We start from the raw sequence: 6719 nt of genomic DNA, 5'->3' as shown, positions 1-6719 counted from the left end.
TAGCCTTAGTGCTCCTTGTACTTGATGATAGAAAATTATATCTAAATAAAATATGAAAACCGAGTGTGCTTGAAAGTTTTTTGTAGCCGTTTATTGTCAGATACATGCACAGTATGTGACAGCAGAAGAGGCAGCATGTGGGTATTTGAAATTAGAAAAAAAAAGTTTGCTAATTTGAAATCTCATGCATATTCAGTTATTAAGGTAGGGCAGCCTCACTCTTGAAGATGTTTCTGAATGTTCCAGCTTTACTCATCTGTCACACACTTTGTACTATGCAAGAACTCCACTGGGAGACAGTTGCATATGTTTTGCAAAAGACTCCTTTCAACATGTGCTCTTTGGCAAGCGATCGCCCCCCTTAGCCAACTCAGCTGTGATATGTGTGCTGGAACCAGTGCATAATAAGAAAATGGTCCTAAGTGTGGAAAAAAAGCATTATCCCTCATTTATCTAGTCTAAAATCTAAAAATCATCCGTACGAGCTCCACCATAGAGGATAGGGTGTTGCCGCAGCTGCTGTGATTATGTATGATATGCACTCATTGAGAGTATATGAATAATTCCCTCTGCATGTGTGTTTGCGTGCTTACATTTGTATGTGCATGTGTGGGTGTGTGTCCCACTGAGACAGGATTAAATGTAGATAGAGTTTTCAGAGTAGAACCGATCTCTCCAAGAAACAGGGGTCTCTGGGCTCTTAGTGCTGAGCCCCAGTACTCCTCCTCTGCGTTTCCCTCCCACTCCTCTCAGCACCATGCTTAAATACTGTGGGGCCTTGGGATGAAACCTGGATACAATACTGTAGTCCCAGCGTTGTGGTTTCCATCTCAAATCAGCCCTAAACCTCTTTTTCTAAGACATGGTGGAAAAAGAGAGAAGTCTGCAGCTGGACAGATAGGAGGATAGATAATGCTCGTGCTTCTGTGGGTGTCGGGCTTTAAAACAACAAAGTGAAAGTGAAGTTTTATGCATAGCAGTCTGTGAGTTGGTGAAGGATGAGCAGAGAGAATGTCCCTGTCATCTTCGAGGCCAGAAAACAGCAGTGAATGCCCATGATGTTTATGTTTTTCATCACCCGATGTCCGTGGGAGAGTGAAGGAACTGTTTTTTTCTCCTCTCCCTTTCGCGCGCAGAGCAAAATTGCAGAGACAAGCAGACATTACCTTGCAAAGTCAAGACCCAACATTTGCAATGTGTATTGACATATTGATTTTCCTTGGCAGCTATTGGCAGAAGGAGTAAGGAGGATGGGGCCGTGTGTGCGGGTCCACAGGAGCTCGGTGAGATCCAGGCAGCATTATGCACACCAAGAGAATGAGGCTTAGCATATATTGAGTGTTTATGCTGCAGAATAGAAAGTGTGGAGCACCTTTGCTTAAACTCACTGACTGTTAAATTGGGCTTAACTAAAAATCCCTCTTACACAAACAGAAAGTGATCCAGGTTCTTTTTTTTTTTTTGCTTAAAATCAGGCATTTTTGCCAAAATACTCATGCCCTCGTGTCTTTCTGCTTTACAAGAACATCTATAGATATACGTGTATATGGAAAAGATCAGGAATGAGTAGATGAAGGATAATGTGTTGAAAGAGGTGATCTGGAGGAGAGTGAAGGATATCCATTGTTTGTCTTCTTAAGGGCAGGGCACACATGGGGGACAGAGCAGGAGTGTATGTGGATTAGAGGGAAGTTCTGTCCTGAATATATAACCACACCAAGGTCTCCTCTCGTCTCCTTTCATGCAGTGGCCATTACAGGAGTTGTGAGATTCTGAAATATTCACATCCTTAAAGTATTCTTACTGGACACTTCTTTGATGTGAACGGATAACGAGAGTAACGTTGCACGTATGCAGCTTGTGCAGTTCCATCACGTTTCCTGCCTGGTGTAAAATGGGTCAAAAGTAGGAATCATAGTTTGGGATGCATTTTTTATGGGTCGGTTATGAGCGCGGATGAGAAAAAGCAGTGCATGCCAGGATACATTTTGAGTCAGGATATAAAATGCCTCAAATAGAAATATAAAAATAAACTTCAGAATAAAGCACCATAATGTGAATGGAAAAAATTCTGTAATTTTACATGAAAAAATACAATGAAAAACACCGTGAAACATTGGAAGAGCGTTCTACTAAACTGCACCTCATACGTGCGGAATATCAAACAGACTAAATGATCAAACAGCAACAAATAGCAAATGCAAACGCAATCATTCATGTAGCTACAGTACTCCCTCAGCTGAGGTTCGGCACTATTGTTAAGCTTTGTAGCATGTTTTTAGCTTTTTCACAATCATAAATTCTCTTTGCAGCAGCATGTACAGTTTTTTAAACACCTGAAGCGTTTCTGTGCCATGCATTTCAATCTGCTTGGTCCTCTTATTTGCTGGCAATTAAGAGCTTAACACAGTAAATCTGTGCTTTGGCTGAGCAGAGCACGCAGATGGCATGAGTAATAAGGAACATGACCGATCATGTCAAATTGTTATGACTTTTTTTTGGTAAAATGTCCAACAGCTAAGACGAACACGATGGCTCTGCAGTATCACAAGGGTCAAATAGTATATTTTCCACTATTCCCACCCCCTCACTGATCTCTTGCTGATAAGACTCTGAGCAAATGATTGTGTTCGATTGGTAGCTTGGAGTATTGCTGCTTAGGAGTGATTTAGGCTTGATGGTGAAAGTTACTGCAAACCGATAAAATGTGTGTCTAGATTGGTCCACAGGGTTACAGGCTAATCAGTTCGAATGGTGTAACCCAGGCTGCTAATCGAATGTACACAAAACAAAGGTTTGGGGGAGGGTAGTTGTGATAAAACAACAACAACAAAAAAAACAACAACAGCAACACTTTCCAAGTACTGTCAAATACAAACTGCAAAACATACTAACGCATGAGAGGAAAAACCAGCAAAGTCTCTCAGTAAGGTGTTGAGCCACCACATGCTGCTATAACAGCTTCAGTACACCTTGGTATTGATTCTCCAGTTCTATGGAACTCTGCTGGTGTGAGAGAACCCCATTCTTCCCAAAGATATTCCTTCATTTGAGGTGATTGTGAAGTCACAGCATGTGAGTGACATCATTTTTGCACTCACCCAACCATGACATGACTTCGTGTGCCCTATGGATGTGCCCATTGTCATCCTGGAAGAGACCATTCCCATCGGGATAGAAATGTTTCATCACAGGTTAAAGGTGATCCCTCAAAACAACTTTGTGCTGATTTGCAGTGACCTTTAGTTCTGTATGTGGTACTGTGGAGGTGTAGGGTTCATGTTTTTCCTTTACTTTGTCATCCCTGTGTGTTTTCAGTGTCATATGTTGTGAACTTTGCTGACAGTTGCATGAGAAGGTTGATACCACCCTTATATCTAGCACAGCTCAGCTTGAAGATTGAGGAAACAAAACCCACTTATGAGCACCTCTGAGGCTCACTATATAACAAGTTACATCTGATTTTGTAGATCTTTCTCCTTGTTTTCACTCTTTACACTAAGCTGAGTTACTTGTCTTGTGGGCTGCAGCTTCATATTCAACACAATGATATCTGAGTGACATCGATCTTTTCAAGGGAACAAGTGTGTTTACCAGAATGTCGAACTATTGCTTAAACGCTAGAATCACAGCTCAGCAGGATGGTTGCCTTAGCATGCAAGACTACCACAGTGCAGCACTGTGGCTTTATTTGAACCACTGTCTCTGTTTGTGTCCCTGTCAAATACGACTGCATTGGATTTAAGCTGGGATGTGCCGGGTAACACATTCGCTCACACCTCTCATCTTAGTGTTTTCCACATCTCTTCATGGTAGCGGCACATATTTGGATGCACACAGCGGCACAAGCTGAGAATGTAACACTAACACATGCACATTGCAGTTATGTTTCAGTTGCTGCTGGAGGGCTGACGGTAAGACACAGCTTACCCCCAACTGAGCAGGCATGACTTCGCCTGAGTTTTACAACTAGCCTTATTGATTTACTCATTATCTTCTTCCCAGGCGATCCCCCTGTAGGGGATCAAAGGCCATCACTCTATTCTCTTCTATTTAGCTCTATGATATTGCAAAAGAGATCTTGATATCTTGACACTTCCTCAAAAAATGAAACCTAATGGTCATCTCATCAGCAATAATATACATTTTCTCCCACTGGCCTGTGGTGGGATGCAGACGATTTTGGTTTTCTTCCAGGGGTTTGAGATATTTGATGCTGAGAACTGCTTTCTACCAAAGAATTATTAACAATGAATACCCCTGACAGTAAGGTTTATGGATTATTCAGATAAATCAGGAAGACTTCTAGTTTCCAAATGACATTTTTCACATCTGTGAGAACCCCCTGAGTAGGCAATTAATTGGCCTGAAGGTGAGATCAAGTGGGTAGAAATCACTTCCTATTTACTATACAGTGGACTGCATCCACTGGTCGCCATTTAATTGGAGTGTTCGACTTCTTATTGTTCTATATTATACACTATTTTTAGTGCACTTCAGATTCCACAAGGGAGAAGTGAATGAGTGAGCTCCAGATCTCGATTACATTATTTTCGACATTCTATAATTTTTTGTAGCGCATAACCTCTGGCTGTCTCTCTACGTTACAGATTTTTACATTTTATGAATGTTGATGCATACATTGACAGACTCAGCTTGAGAATCAATGTGATATTCCTTTGTTTATGCTGATGGTATTAACAGTCAGCACAAATCACATCAGGAAGGAACTGTGTCATTGTGCTGTAATTGGAATTATGCAAATAATGGCAAGGCAGGACTTTGTAATAACCACACTTATATTCATAAATTTCCTTTTTTATTATTAGTTCACTCTGAGACATGGACTTTTTTTTTATCATTTATGTGGTATTCATTATTTTCTGTCAGCACCTTATGTTGCTCTTATTGTGTCGACTTGTAAACAGAAGGACATGAAAAAAACAAGTGCATCCTATTGAACAATGAGCAGGGAAACAAAGTTAACAGTCAAAGAAGCTTTTCATGCATAAGTGTTGATTTCTCTGGGGAGGATCAGCAGGCACTTTTTCTCTCCCTCCCAATTCGATCCACTCCTGCGCTGCTGTAAAGTCAGGCTCTGAAGAGACGGAAGAGAAATCCATACGTGTCTCTGTCTGGCCATTGATATTCTCCTTACTCCCTTCTTTTTCTCCACACCTCCATCACCCCATCTCTCCCTCTCTCTTGTTCATGCTTTCTCAGATGGTCCACGGCGGCCAATCCATCCTCACGCCCTCCACTGGCCAGGTCAGGACATCCAATATCCCATGGATTCACACTTTTCTCTCCCTCCCCAGCCACCTGCACCCAAGTAACAGCCACGACAACCCACCCACTCCTTTCGCTCTGTCTTTCCTCTCTCCTCCAACCTCACATCAATCTTTGAATCCTTTCCCTCTTCACCTCATACACCCTCTGTCTCTCTCTCTCTGCCGTGAGATGTTTGCTGTGCATTTCTTTTTATGCCCCTTTGCATTGTCTACATCGCCGCTCCTGTTTCTTCTCTAAACACGCGAGGAACACTTACCTGCAGGCAGAGGATCACATAATAGTTGTCCCATCCACCTCCACTTGTGACCTCCACTTAGTCTGAATAATCAAGAGCTTTATTTTCCATCATTTTCTGCAACTTATGAAAGCTTTTGGTTCATAAAAGAGTTTTTTGAAAAATTTTTTTGAAATGTAAATGTCACCACAGTAGGCACTATTCAGCATTCAACGGTGACACAGAGGATTGTTCTCTTTTACTCATGTTTGTTTATTAAGTTTCACATTTGTACTGGTATTTTGAACCTGAAAATGTGATTGTTTTAGATTTGCAATCCAAACATTTATTTGTAATTTAATTTACTGTATATAAAGATTAATTATCCCCATGTAACATCACTCATAGGTTTCTTGAACACTGATTTCGAACTTCCCCGTCACGATCTTTCCATTTGCCTGGCTGAAAAACTCCAGATTAATTGAATAGATAAGCAAAGAGGTGCAGCAAAAGTGGAGCTGAGTCAGGCCATGCAAACACGTCTAAGTGATAGACTATCTTACGATGGCACCCACCTGTCACTCAAAATGGCCAGGCATAATAGCCATGCATAACTTTAAGTTTTAATAAAATTTCAGTGATTGAATTATATAAAAAATGAACCCCTGTAGAGTTTTCATCCATCCATCCATTATCTATACGCCGCTTTATCCTCACTAGGGTTGCAGGAGGGCTGGAGTCTATTCCAGCTGACTTAGGGCGAAGGCGAGGGACACCCTGGACAGGTCACCAGTCCATCACAGGGCTACATATACAGACAAAAAATCACACTCACATTCACACTTACGGACAATTTAGAATCACCAGTTAACCTGAGCATGTTTATGGACTGTGGGAGGAAGCCGGAGTACCCGGAGAAAACCCACACATGTACAGGGAGAACATAGAGTTTTCATTAACAGGGAAAGTAATTTTAAAGATTCCAACCATTTTTTTGTACCAGGCTGTAAGCATGTTTGCTGTACAGTTGGGCATGCTAACATGGGAGTCTATGGTGACTGAGTCGCTTTTTGAGCGAGCATCGAGTGGACATTGGAGGAACTCCATGTTTTGACGCTTCCACAATGGCGTCATTTTTTCTCCTCCAGAGGGTGCAAAAGAATAATACACCAGAATTACTAATGCCTGCAGTATTCTTAGACAATTTAGTGGC

This window comes from Amphiprion ocellaris, chromosome 13 (assembly GCF_022539595.1).
Source record: "Amphiprion ocellaris isolate individual 3 ecotype Okinawa chromosome 13, ASM2253959v1, whole genome shotgun sequence".
Classification (NCBI taxonomy): Eukaryota; Metazoa; Chordata; class Actinopteri; family Pomacentridae; genus Amphiprion; species Amphiprion ocellaris.
The sequence above is the reverse complement of the archived record's forward strand: the minus strand, read 5'-3'. Positions refer to the sequence as shown.